Source organism: Urocitellus parryii, chromosome 3 (genome assembly GCF_045843805.1).
Source record: "Urocitellus parryii isolate mUroPar1 chromosome 3, mUroPar1.hap1, whole genome shotgun sequence".
Lineage (NCBI taxonomy): Eukaryota > Metazoa > Chordata > Mammalia > Rodentia > Sciuridae > Urocitellus > Urocitellus parryii.
The window spans coordinates 187,596,027-187,609,435 of NC_135533.1; the positions used below are offsets into that span (position 1 = coordinate 187,596,027).

At 36.5% G+C, this 13,409-nt stretch overlaps 1 non-coding gene across 1 annotated transcript; it reads right to left on the reverse strand.

Annotated features, from left to right (window-relative positions):
• Positions 1-5,176: 5,176 nt before the first annotated feature.
• Positions 5,177-5,250, reverse strand: Trnas-uga (transfer RNA serine (anticodon UGA)). The gene has a single exon. It is a non-coding gene; the product is annotated as a tRNA-Ser (tRNA).
• Positions 5,251-13,409: the final 8,159 nt, after the last annotated feature.

A 13,409-nucleotide genomic window follows, 5' to 3' on the forward strand; every position in this document is an offset into this window, starting at 1 on the left:
AAACATATTTTTAAAAAAATGTCTTCTATGAATCTTATACACGTATTTTTCTTGTTTAGGTCCTTACTGTACTTGGGACCTAATTTTATATGTAGGGATACGTGGAAAAATATTTCATTTTCTCTTGATTCTCAGAGTCCTACCAAGTAAAATATACCTTCTTCCTTGATTTGGTGGTGCTATCATTACTGTCCATTAATTATGCATATCTTCATGTTTCTGCATATTTTTATTGTACAATTTCTCCTCTTTTTTATACTAAGTCCACACTGTTTTTAATACCATGGTTGTGGCATAGCTTAATACCCAGTAGAGAAAAATTACTCTCCTTATCTGGTCTTTCAGATTTACTTACTGATTGATGGATATTTATTCAGTCCTATAAATTTTAAGTTCCTTAATTTCCTCAAAAAATAGAAATGAGCAATTGACTGGTATTACTTTGAATTTATAGATTAATTTAAGTTTAGTGGACATTTCCTTATTTTAAGCTTTCTTATCCAAAAGTTAAGGACTCAGTGACTCTAATTGTACTCCATGTACTTTATTGGATATTTTAAACATTCTCCATAAAAATACTGTGTTCTTAGTTTTTTTTGTGGCCACTTTGCTGAACTTTATTATTAGATGAACCATTTAATAACTCTTATTTTTTATGTTTCAAGGTAGTTACTACTTCTGTAAATAATGACAATTTTATTTCTTCTGTTTTAAATCTTACCACTTGTTTCTTTCATTACCTGCTTTTTCCAGGATTTTAGTACCATGTTACACATTAACAGCAAGAGAGTGGACACACTAATCCCATTCTCAGTCTTGAAGTGGGTGAATTGATGAAGCGGGTGAATTTAAGGCCTTCTGTTAAGAGTGAGACATGCTATATATCTTTGGTCCATGATCTCTATGATGTGAATGAGGTTTCCTTCTAATCCTAGTTTGCTAAGTTTTTTTTTCTTTTTTTAATTTTAAATAAGTACTGAAATCCCTCCAGTGCTTTTTTTTTTCTGAATCAAATGAGATAATAACTTCATTTTTTCCCCTTTTAGTCTACTAATGTAGTAAACTAGGTAATATATTTTCTTATTTCAATCTTCTTCATGTTCCTACTATCAGGCAAGTTTGCCAGTATTTATTTTATATAAGTACATTTTGGATTCTGTCAGCTCAAAGTCAACTTTCATAAAATGTCTCACAAGTCTCCATTTACCTGTTGCCCTCTCCTCTGTGCCTTCCACATTGCATCTCTCAATTTTGTTTCCTCCAACTTGCTTCATGTGTTCTCTTCCTTCCAGTCACCCTGTCCTCTCGGTTCCCCCAGCTGGCTGAGCACTTTCCCATATAAGTGTCTTTGCATCTGTAGCCCTTTCTGCCTATACACACTTTCTTCAGATATGCAAATGCTGACTCCTTCACCATCTTCAGATTTACACAAATTTCCATCTTCTCAATGAGGCCTGCCCTGGTATTTCTATCTAAAGTGATAACCCACCCACTCCCACTATTTGTGTGTGATTGTGTGTGAGTGTGTGTGTGTGTGTTGTGGGGGAATTGAACCCGGGAGCACTTAACCACTGAGCCACACCCCCAGTCCTTTTCTATATTTTATTTAGAGACAGGTTTCACTGAGTCACTTAGGGATTTACTAAGTTGCTGAGGCTGGCTTTGAACTCAGAATCCTCCTGATTTAGGCTCCTGAGCTGCTGGGATTACAGGTGTGTGTCACTGTGTCTGGTTCCACTCCCACAATTCTTTATCCACTTTCTCTGCTGCGTTTTACTGAATTAACTGTGTTTTCTTACTCTCTGTATTTTTGAAGTTCTGGCATGTTCAGGAAAGTGACTATCCTTCCCAGGATTAGTCATTTCTTAGAAACAGCCAAAAGGTCTCCAGTGAACACCTATTTCACCCACAAACTATCATCAACCCAGAGCTCACATCCATAGCCATTTCCTTTATCAAGTTCACTACACAGCAATATTTTCCTTGACCTCAGTCAACCAAGGTCAGTTAGCTGTCAACTAAGGATATCCCTTTTTCCTAAAATAGATGATCCAAAGCTGCTTCTGTGGCCCTGCTAATACCTTTCCCTCAGAAACCCCAGTAAAGACAGTGGCTCTCGCTTGTCACAGTAGTGCAAGTCTATAATCCCAGTGGTTTGGAAGGCTGAGTCAGGAGAATCATGAGTTCAAAGCCAGCCTCTGCAAAATCATGAGTTCAAAGCCAGTCTCATAAAAGCAATGTGCTAAGCAACTTAGTGAGACCCTGTCTCTAAATAAAATACAAAATAGGGCTGGGGATGTGACTCATTGGTCGAGTGCCACAGAGTTCATCCCGGTACCAAAAAAAAAAAAAAAAAAAAAGTCTGGGTCAAATGTCCTGCCTCTAGGGATCTGTGAGTGTGGATTTGTTTCTTCATGGTAATCATTTCCATGTACACTTACCTTACTATAACTGATTTAAATAAATCCAAGATACATGTTTTAGACAATTTATTCCATATTTCTTAACACTTACCAAATGACATATCATACAGTTTACTATCAGTAAATATTATAAATAAGTAATTACCAACCAGAATGCAAGTTCCATAAAGCAAGATTTTGGTCAGTTTTCTTCACTTCTATATTTTCATTATCTAGGACAATCCCTATTAAATACTGGCCCTTCAATAAATATTTATGAAATGAGTGAATGAAATATCAATGAGTAAAATGAATCTATAAACTTTCTTTCAAGTACTGGTTCCAAAACAAACAAGGAACATAAGAGGCAATCAATGTTGACATTTTGACATATTTCCTATTATTCAATTTACACATTTTTATTTACAGTTCATGTTTTCATCTGATGACAGTTATTTCAATGTTTGTTGAGCAATTGCATAGTAATTATTTATCGATGCTAGGTACTGGTCAGGCGGCAAAGATGACAAAAATAAATGCTATTCATTTTTGCCAATATGCAGTTTTCAGGCCTCAGTATTTTTAAATTTTTTGTTTATTACAGGAAATTCCTCATTTTAAAAATAAGATGTCTATGAAAATTAATTTCAATGATTGTGTATCATAAGATTTAAAACAACTTCCTACCCATTTTTATGACCATGAAAACTTTGTTTGTAGACACACATTTTAAGTTGGCTGCCAGTAATTTAAAAGTTGAGTGACTTAAAATAAAATAATTCAAATTTTTAGCTTCTTTAGAAAAATAGTAAATTCTAGAAAAGGCGACTATTCCCTCCAAAAGAAATTAATTGATACTCTGAGCTGAATGGCAGCATCTAATTTAGCCTGGGTATTAGCTTGTCAATAAGAATTTTCTTTCATCTGGCTGATTTTTTCACTTATATTAACTGACTGGCCTCTATTCATTTTGAATTTGTGTCCTCTGTATAGAATACTCCATTTACATGGATGTATCAAGTTAACAAATTAGGTTATTGTAAAATTTTCACTGGTATAAACAATGAAAAACAATGCAGGTCTAATGTCACATTCTTTCCTTAGGGTAGATTTTCCTAACAGGGAAATAATTAAGTCATAGGACAGGGAATTTTTAATTGCTTTTCAAAAAGATTATGTATTTTTTTAACTCACATTTATGTACGAGGCTGCATGTTTCAATGATGGTCTATTTCAGCTGCATTTTTAGAATGTTTTAGTTTTTGCTAATTTAATAAACAAAAATTGTCTTTTAATTTGGATTTGATTGGTTACCACTGAGATTAAAAAGTTTCTGTTTTATCAGCATTTATATGGCACTATTTGCAGGTTGCTGTCAGTTTTATATGCCATTTATTCATGCTTGGTATGGATTCTTTTGACATTAATAAAATTAACAATAAAGTGAACTTATTTACTATAAATATGTATTGTTTTTAAATTTAATGTTCTCTTTGATACATAAAACTTATTACTTTTTAATGTTCAAATCAAGATATTTTCATTTTTAAATTTTTTTCTATTGGTTTTGGCTTTACTATAACCCTCTCTTTTATGGAGACCAATTTAAACAGTCACATCTACATGATATTTTTATGGTTGAATTTAAACATTTTGCTTTTTGTTACCTCTATAATCTATTTTGATATAAATTGAGGGGATATTGTTTTTGTCAGTTTCTATTGTTTTGTTTTTACTTTTATCAAATCAGGATTCCAAAGGCTATTTCTTCCACCTTCTCTTCAATGCTTTGTGTATGCTTAATGTATGTCATGTTGGTATGTACTTTAGAGTCTGTGTCAAGGTGAAATTACTTTCATAAACTTGCCTCTCAGCTCTCATCTCTTTTCATTACTAAGATTTATTGTTTTAGTCAGTTTTCTTGCTGCTGTGACTAAAAGACCCAACCAGCACATTATAGAGGAGGAACGTTTTTCTTGGGGGCTCCATTTCTCAGGGCTCCGAGTGAGGCAGAACATCATGGTGGAAGAGTGTGATGGAGGGAAGCATCTCACATAATGATCAGAAAGCAGAGAGAGAGTCTTCACTTGCCAGATACAAATATACACCCCAAAGCCATGCCCCATTTCCCACCTCCTCCATCCACACCCTACCACTTCAATTACCACTCCATTAATCCCTTTGGGGGGTTAATTGACTGATTGGGTCAAGATTCTTATAACCCAATCATTTCTCCTCTGAACCTTTTTTTTTAAAGAGAGAGAGAATTTTTTAATATTTATTTTTTAATTTTCGGTGGACACAACATCTTTATTTCATATTCATGTGGTGCTGAGGTACAAACCCAGCGCCCCGCGCATGCCAGGTAAGTTCACTTGAGCCACATCCCCAGCCCTCTCCTCTGAATCTTATTGCATTGTCTCCCATGATGAGCTTTTGATGGATACCTCACATTCAAACCATAACATGTAGCCCCCAAAGTCTTTTCAATAACAATTCTTATGATTTTACTTTCTAAATATAACCATTCTTATTTTTCTACAGGAAATCTGGTTTTTTTTTTCTTTTGTGGCCGTGGTAGGGATTAAACCTAAGGCCACGTGCATGTTAGGCAAGCACTCTACCATTGAGCTACATTAATCTTGTTAGATTTCTAATTGGGATTATATTAAACATATAAATGCATTTAGAAATAATTGCCATGTTGGTAATAATATTGACATAGGTCTTTGAAGAAAATGGTGGTCTTTATACTTTTCAAAAAATTTATATTTTTGTGGCACTGGGGATTGAACCCAGGGCCTTGTGCATTCAAGGCAAGCACTCTACCAATTGAGCTATACCCCCAGCTCTCAACATTTTTGATATAGATTTCAGTAAAATTTACAGTTTTACTTTTCATGAAAATTTAGCACACATTTAGCTACAATTACTCTTACCTATTTTATATTCTGTTGATATTTTGAAGAGAATATTTTCTTTTTCTTACTTGCCTTTTTCATTTGTACATATCAGAATGTATTTTGACATATTATACATACATGGAGTATCACTTCCCATTTTTGTGGTTGTAGATAATGTGGAGTTACACTGGTTGTGTATTCACATATGAACATAAGAAAGTTATATCCGATTCATTCTTCTGTCTTTCCCATTCTCATCCTCCCTCCCTTCCCCTGACTTTGCTTTGTCCAATCTGGTGAACCTTCCCAGTAATCCCACCATCTATTGTGAGTCAGCATCCACATATCAGAGAGAACATTTGGCCTTTGGGCTGTTGGTTTCTTGGGACTGGCTTATTTTACTTAACATGATAGTCTCCAGTACCAACCATTTATTGGCAATGCCATAATTTTATTCTTCTTTATGGTTAAGAATATTACATTTTTTTACTCATTCACCTGATAAAGGGCACCTAGGTTTGTTCCATAGTTTAGCTATTGTGAATTGAGCTGCTATAAACATTGATGTGGCCGTGTCATTAGAGTATGCTGATTTTAAGTCCTCTGGGTATATGCAGAGAAGTGGGATAACTGGGTCAAATGTTGGTTCCATTCCAAGTTTTCTGAGAAATCTCCATACTGCTTTGCGGAGTGTGGTTGCACCAATTTGCAATCCCACCAGCAATGTATGAGTGTACCCTTTTCCCCACATTTTTGCCCACATTTATTTTTACTTGTACTCATGATAATTGCCATTATGACTGGAGTGAGATGAAATCTTAATTTTAATTTTCTTTTCTCTAATTTCTAGTGATATTGGACATTTTTTTTCATATATTTGTTGACCTATCATATTTCTTCTTCTGTGAAGTGTCTGTTCAGTTCCTTTGCCCATTTATTGGTTGGATTATTTGGGTTTTTTTGGTGTTAAGTTTTTTGAGTTCTTTATATATCCTGGAAATTAATGCTATATCTGAGATGCAGATGGTAAAGATGTTCTCCCATTCTGTAGGCTCTCTCTTCATGTTCTTGATTGTTTCCTTTGCTGTAAAGAAGCTTTTTAGTTTGATGCCATTCCATTTATTGAATCTTGATTTTACTTCTTATTCTTGTTGAGGAATTTGGTTCCTAAGCTGACCTGATGGAGATTTGGGCCTACTTTTCCTTTTGTAGGCACAGGGTCTCTGGTTTAATGCCTAGGTCCTTGATTCACTTTGGGTTGAGTTTTGTGCATGGCGAGAGATAGGGATCTAATTTCATTTTGTTAAGTATGGATTTCCAGTTTTCCCAGTGCCATTTGTTGAAGAGGCTATCTTTTTTCCAATGTATGTTTATGGCACCTTTGTCTAGTATGACATTATTGTATTTATGTGGGTTTGTCTCTGTGTCTTCTTTTCTGTACCATTGGTCTCCAGGTCTGTTTTAATGCCAATACCATTGCCATTTTTGTTACTATTGCTATGTAGTATAATCTAAGGTCTGGTAATGTGACTCTTCCTGCTTCACTCATTGAAGAGAATATTTTCAATTATATCTTCTACCTGTTTACTGCTGGTATTTAGGATGTTTTAACATATTTTAGATATTTATATATCCTTCTAAATCTCTATTTTCAATTTCCCTTTTAACTCAGGAAATTGTCTATATGGTTAATACTGTAATTCCCAATAGTGATTTTTTTTCTCATCTTTCCAAACACTAAAATTCTTATTTTGATCATATTCCCTATTATTTTGGTTACAAATACCAAATCAGAATTTAAAATATTATATTTCACATCTTTGCTTTGGTTGTGGCTTTAATTGAATTATCTGTAGTGTTTCATCTTTGGTATTTAGGTATACCTACTTATTTGCCAGTATAATCATCAGGTTAATAAATACCCTCTTTTTCTAGTTTATTCATTATTGAAATTAAGCCTAAATCATTGTCTTTTCTATCAATTACTAAGACAAGTGAATTTTGCCAATTTCCCTAGTTGTTGATATCACTTTGTTATTTTTCCTAAAAATAATAATTATATTTTTTCATTCTGCAGTTCAAAATAAATCATTCTTGCCAGGTGCAGTGGTGCATGCCTGTAATCCCAGAGGCTTGGGAGGCTGTGACAGGAGAATCTTGAGTTCAAAGCCAGCCTCAGCAATGGTGAGGCGCTAAGCAACTCAGTGAGACCCTGTCTCTAAATAAAAATACAAAATAGGGCTGGGGGTGTGGCTCAGTGGTTGAGTGCTCCTGAGTTCGATCCCTGGTACCTTCCACCCGTAGCTAAAAAAAATGAATCATTCTTTTGGTAGGCTATTGAATTTCATTTGCTATTTCTTTTTGAGATATATATATACTTACATTCATAAATGAGATTACATAGTTTTCTTTTCTGCATTATATTAGTAAGTTTTAGGGTTGGATTACAGGTAGATTTGCAGTCTCTGCTTCTTTCTCTTTGTCAGGGGTAGTCTCCTTGAGAAGGTAGCATTTGAGAAAGCACTTGAATAAGTGCCCTGAGCCATGAAAGAGGATACAGCAGGTGCAAATCCCTAAGCTAATGAGTGACTTTAACATACCAGGCTGAGCTTGGCATCCAGGGGTTTAAAGAGGGATAGAATGTCAAGTCTGCCTTTGAGTCTAGCAATGGAAGTCTATTGATCATCCTGCCATAGTAAGGAAACTGCAAGAGAGGCTATGGGAAAGTGTTTTACCCAGTCTGGAGGCGACATCAGAGAAGAATTCCTGCTGGAGACATGCTTCAAATGGGTAGGGTGGGTCGGATTTACCCAGGTGAAGGCACAAGTTCTGTGTGAGAATAAGGTATACATAGGTAATTTGAAACAGTTGAATATAATGCAAGTGGGTTGCACAGGAAGGTAGGAATGAGAGTTGTGATGAGAAAGCTAGGAGCTGCCAAGCCGGGTCGCCCCATCCTAGGCAGTTTAACTCCATTTACCAAGAGAAGGAACTAGTTAACCCATCAAGGTCTAAATTTTCAATTCTGCAAATGCTTCAATGGAAGTGACACAGGTGAAGCCAGAAATTAGATAGGCAGTCAGTGTAGATAGGTAAATCAAGTCAGGTCTGGCCAAGGAGGCCAATTTTGAGTGAGTCTGGGAAGTTGGAGACTGTCCCCTGAGGAATCTTATCAAGAACCTGCTCCTGCTCCAACCTGTTGCCAAAGTAACCTGTCGCAGGAATTTCCCCTCCCTACAGGGAGCTATAAGGTTGTTAATGTGTCCTTGTCTACTCCATCCTGCCCTTCCCCCTTCAGCCCACCTGTTTCCCACCTTTTGGCCCTCCCACTGAACATTCCTGGGCCTAGTCAATATGCAGGAAAGAGAAAGATAAGTGGGAAAAGGCAGGAGAGCAAAGGAATCCTAGGACATATAAAAAGGGCAGAACACCTCACCTCTTGGGATACCATGATACCAGATATGGCCCCCTACTCCCTCGTGTGAGACATCTATGTTACCCCTTTTTAAATAAACCCTGCTTCATATGCTTGCCTCGGCATGCTTCTCTAATGTTCAAACTTCAACATGTGGGGAAGCAGGACTTGTCAAGGATAACCTGTATCACAGGTGCGTTAAAATCGTCCAGAAATCGTAATCTAGGAGTATTATACAATATGTTATCATTAATAACATTAAGGGTATCATTAATGACATTAATGAACATGATCACTATTCACCCATTACTTTTTTTCAAAAGCACAGAACACTAAAAACAGACACTTATTTTAAAACTGTCAGAAATGATATATTTGTTACTCAATTTAAGTTTTTTAGGTGTTCAATAAATGGGACATCATGGGTTTAGAACTTAAGGCAGGGGAAAGACTTGTTTCTATGCTGTTTACTATTGTCACAGTTAAATGACACTGAGTTTGTGGCAAAACTGAAGGCAACAAGGTCAGGTGGGGTTCTGCTGCTTATTTTAGCAAGAATGGAAATGAAGTTAATAAGGCAGACAGATGGGAAGGATAGAATGAGTGGATTAGAAGCTGGTTAGGGGGCTTGGGTGACTAACCAGATGGAAAAGAAAAGAATACTAAGAAAATGGGGTAATTCCTAAATTTTTGGATTGTATGATTAGGTCAAAGGTGTTATGTTCTTGGATAGGTTTATTCCCATGTAAGGAATAATGCAAGCGAATGAATGAGTTCAGAGGAGGTGATAAAAATGAGCATATTAATCAGATGTGATGTCAAATGAAAGACTGGATTCCTGCTCCTGAATGTGTTATGTAGGTTTTATTTCCCTTTCTTCAAAAGCAGTGTCCATTTGCTTGACATATCAGATCTGAGAGCTTGCTTTATTTTGTACTTGGTACCTAGTCTATGTATGTCAGTTTTGAATAAGGTCTAAATATATCCAGAGGGCTTGTTTATTAATTGGATTTCCTGAGGCATAGCTCATTCGCATGAAGTGCAAATAATCTGATAATTTCAGATCTTTAATGCTAGAAATTGGTAAGAGCAGTTGAATAACTTCTTAAAGACCCTAGTATTCATATTTGTCTTTAACTTTTATTACAATATGAATTTCTTTATCACCCCCCTCCCCTAAGGGTACCAATCTATTTTAAGAAGCCTTCAATAATGGCTTTCTGATGTGTAATTATTCAAAAGACAAACTCACCATATCTAAAAGTGTCACTTTAATTGCATTTCTTTCCAGTAGAAAGAAATTTGCCCCTGAGTTTTGAGAGAAGGTGAAATGAAGCCAGAAGGCTCCTGTGTGTTCTATCTCACTGATCTCTCCTCCAGGCAGGTCTCTGTTCCTCAGATGTGAAAGAGGCACTGACTTTTTTTCCAGCAGAAGAGTCCAATGAAGGGGGCTTTCAGCACCACTGTGGACAATCTGCTTGGGAAGGTGGCAATGAGGCTCAGCCAGCCAGGCCTCGTGGCAGCCCAGGCAGAGCATGGGACTCTTGCAGCAAGAGGTACCTGAGGAAAGTAATGGAAGAATCAATGTCTTACTGCTGCTATAACAAAATACCTGAAACTTGTTAATTTATAAAGAACAACTTCTTATTTCTCACATTTCTAGAGACTTAAAAGTCAAAGATCAAGGCTCTGGCAGGTTCAGTGTCTTAAGAGGGCCCAACTTCTGTTTCTAAGGTGGCACCTTGAGCGCATGTCCTCATGAAATGGAAGAGAAAGAAAAGGGCAAAAGGAGGCCTAGTTAGTTCTCTTCAGCCCTTTTAAAAAGGTTATTCCTCCATTCATGTCTTAACCCCTATGTCATATCCAATTTTTAATGCTATCACATGGATAACTTAAATTTCAGCACAAATTTTGGAGGGGACACAGTCCCCTAGTAGTCAATGTGACAAAAGAGGGACAAACATATAACAAGGGGTGAGAGGATATAACTGTGGCAGAAACAACTTTGATTGACATTTTGACATTAGGAACTCTGAAATAAAAATTTGAGTGGAGTTATTCTTGAATATCTGCAAATATCTGGGATAATTTAAACATGATTTGTTTTGAAAGTTGATTAAATGTTATAAGGGATCTCCTCTCCTGGTGGTCACCCAGAACATTTGTAATAATCACAGACTCATTCCATTTGCATTGTTATTGTATTGTTCATACCTCTCTGGGTGACTTCTGAGTACTTGGTATGAAAACAAACTCTGATATCACACCTGTTTGGGGAATTTCAAACCTTTGGGGTAGAGCATTAAAACCTGAGAACATCAAAGTCAAGCCATGCCTACAAATTCTGCTCAAGATTCCAAACATTTAGCTATATCATTCTATCCTTAAATGGGTACTTAGTGAACTTGGGAGACTAATTCATTTTGACTCAGAAACATATATCAAGTGTTTTATTTGAATGTCAAGAATTTTCATGAAAGTCAACATTTTAAAAATCTTTTAATTAGATAGATCCAAACTGGCAGCTTGAGAAACCACATGCTTAGATCTTCAGATATCCACTGAAGGTACAAGGGACTAAAAAGTGGAAGAGGGGTAGGATTGTTGGATCTATTTAATTAGATAGATACAACCTGGCAACTATAGAAATGGTCTCAGCCATAGGTCAGAAATGTCAAGGAATTTTTGCAGCTCAGAACACAGATCAGGGCCAGAGCAAAATATGATAGCCTTGGTTGGCCTGATGATTTGGTGCTCTTTCTTGACATTTGATATGCATTTATTTATAAAGAACAGAAAAGATTTCTGGAGAAGTGAATGCTTTGGTTCATTTGATTAATGAGTTATTTGTCAATTTAAATACAGATTTTAAATATCTGACCTGTTTTAGGCTACTTGTTCATTCGTATAGAGAAAGATTGATGTTTTCTTTCTTCCACGATTGGGATTAGAGATAGGTTTCATGAGCAATAGCAGCCATTTGTTTAATCATTCAGCAAATATGGGAGAGGAAGGAAATGGTTATTTTTACTAGACTTTCCTTTGGTTCAGCAGGCAGAAGGAGAGGAAGGGATCCCAGAGGTTTTGTGTTTGGCTTGACTTGATTGGGCAGTAGGGAATTTCACCTCTCCAGGGAGTAACTTTTCAACTGTGTGTTGGCAGCCTGAGGCAGACAGGCATCTCCACCCTGCTTCCTGCACCTGCTGCCCATCCTCAGAGGCAGCCTTGGTACCTCCTTGCACCAAATGCAAACAGAATGTACTCCATCCAGGGTACCTGCAATGTGCCTTCAGGCACCTGCAATGTGCCCCCTGGCCCAGGTGAGATTGGATTGTACTACACTCTCTCCCCTTGCATTCTGCCTCACTTCTAGGCAGGCTTTCCCCAAGTTAGGGAAAGTAGTGACATTCTTCAGCTGAATATTCTTCCATCTACTGTCGATCTTCAACAGGAGGTAGGGCATAGATTGTTTCTCCATTCAAATCTGAGTCACTGAACAGAAGTGGACTGGAGGGTCAACCAGATTGTTAGGGAGCCAGGTGGGGCAGAACCATCCTGAAAACAGAAGAAAGTTGTATTTATCAGCGCTTCCCTTGGGAGAAGGACTTTTGCTGGTTAGAAGGAATAATTTGATAAGCTGTTTAAAGCAAGGTGAAACCCATGACGACCTGCTCAGTCACATTAGATCGCTGTACAGCTCTCTGGTGGGAATCTAATCTCGTTCAGTATGGATGATGATTATCTTGGGGAATACACTGAAGAATTTTTATAAGGTGCACAAGTTTATACCAAGAAATTCCTCTTCTAGAAATGTATCAATGGAAATACTCAGGATAAGTGTAAAGACCAATGTCCTGAGTCTTCTTTATAATAATAAAAATCTTAAAACAAATTGGCCAAAAATAGGGCTTTGTTAAATCAATCAGAGTAATTTTATTTATATTTTAGAATATACAAACTCGATAAGGTTGCAGTTGCCATGATTATGTTAATATCAATAACCTAGGATGCAGATAATATATGTACCACTGCTAGCATGCATGTGCCCATGAATGTACATATACATGTGATTTAAAAATAACAGAATTAAATTATATGCAATCCGTTTTGTAGAATTAAATGAAATACCCTGCCATTTGGGGACATCCCCATTATCACATTCTTTCCTAATAACTTTCTACTATTCCTTATAGTTTTCCATGAAGTTTTCCAGTTGCTAGTAGTCTTATTGAACTCATCTTCTTCTTTAAGCTTATTCCTATTACTTTAAAATTTTTATCCTCCTCCCCATTCTGAGGTAAGATTCTTAAAAAAAAAAATAGTCTAGATTTTCGAACCCTAATCCTTTCACACTTCTAGAATGCAGAGTAGGGTGTAGGGCTAATGTCAAGCTTTCTGCTTGCTTGTTTAAATTAACATGCTAACCAATTTGCCTTTTACAGAGCAGTGGATTAAATATTTATATACAAGGTCTCCTATGGACTTATGTTCAACTGGCTGTAGATCTGGAAATCAGAAATCAAAGGAGAGGAATATAATCTTCCTGTGTTTCTTTTAAGGGACCTTTGGCAATTATTACACAGGACAGGGCTCTTCTTCATTCCACATTTGTAAGACAAAAAGCAATTCTTTCTTTCTTTCCTATTTTTTTTTTTAAATGAAAGGGCCAGTGGATTCATACATCTGTGT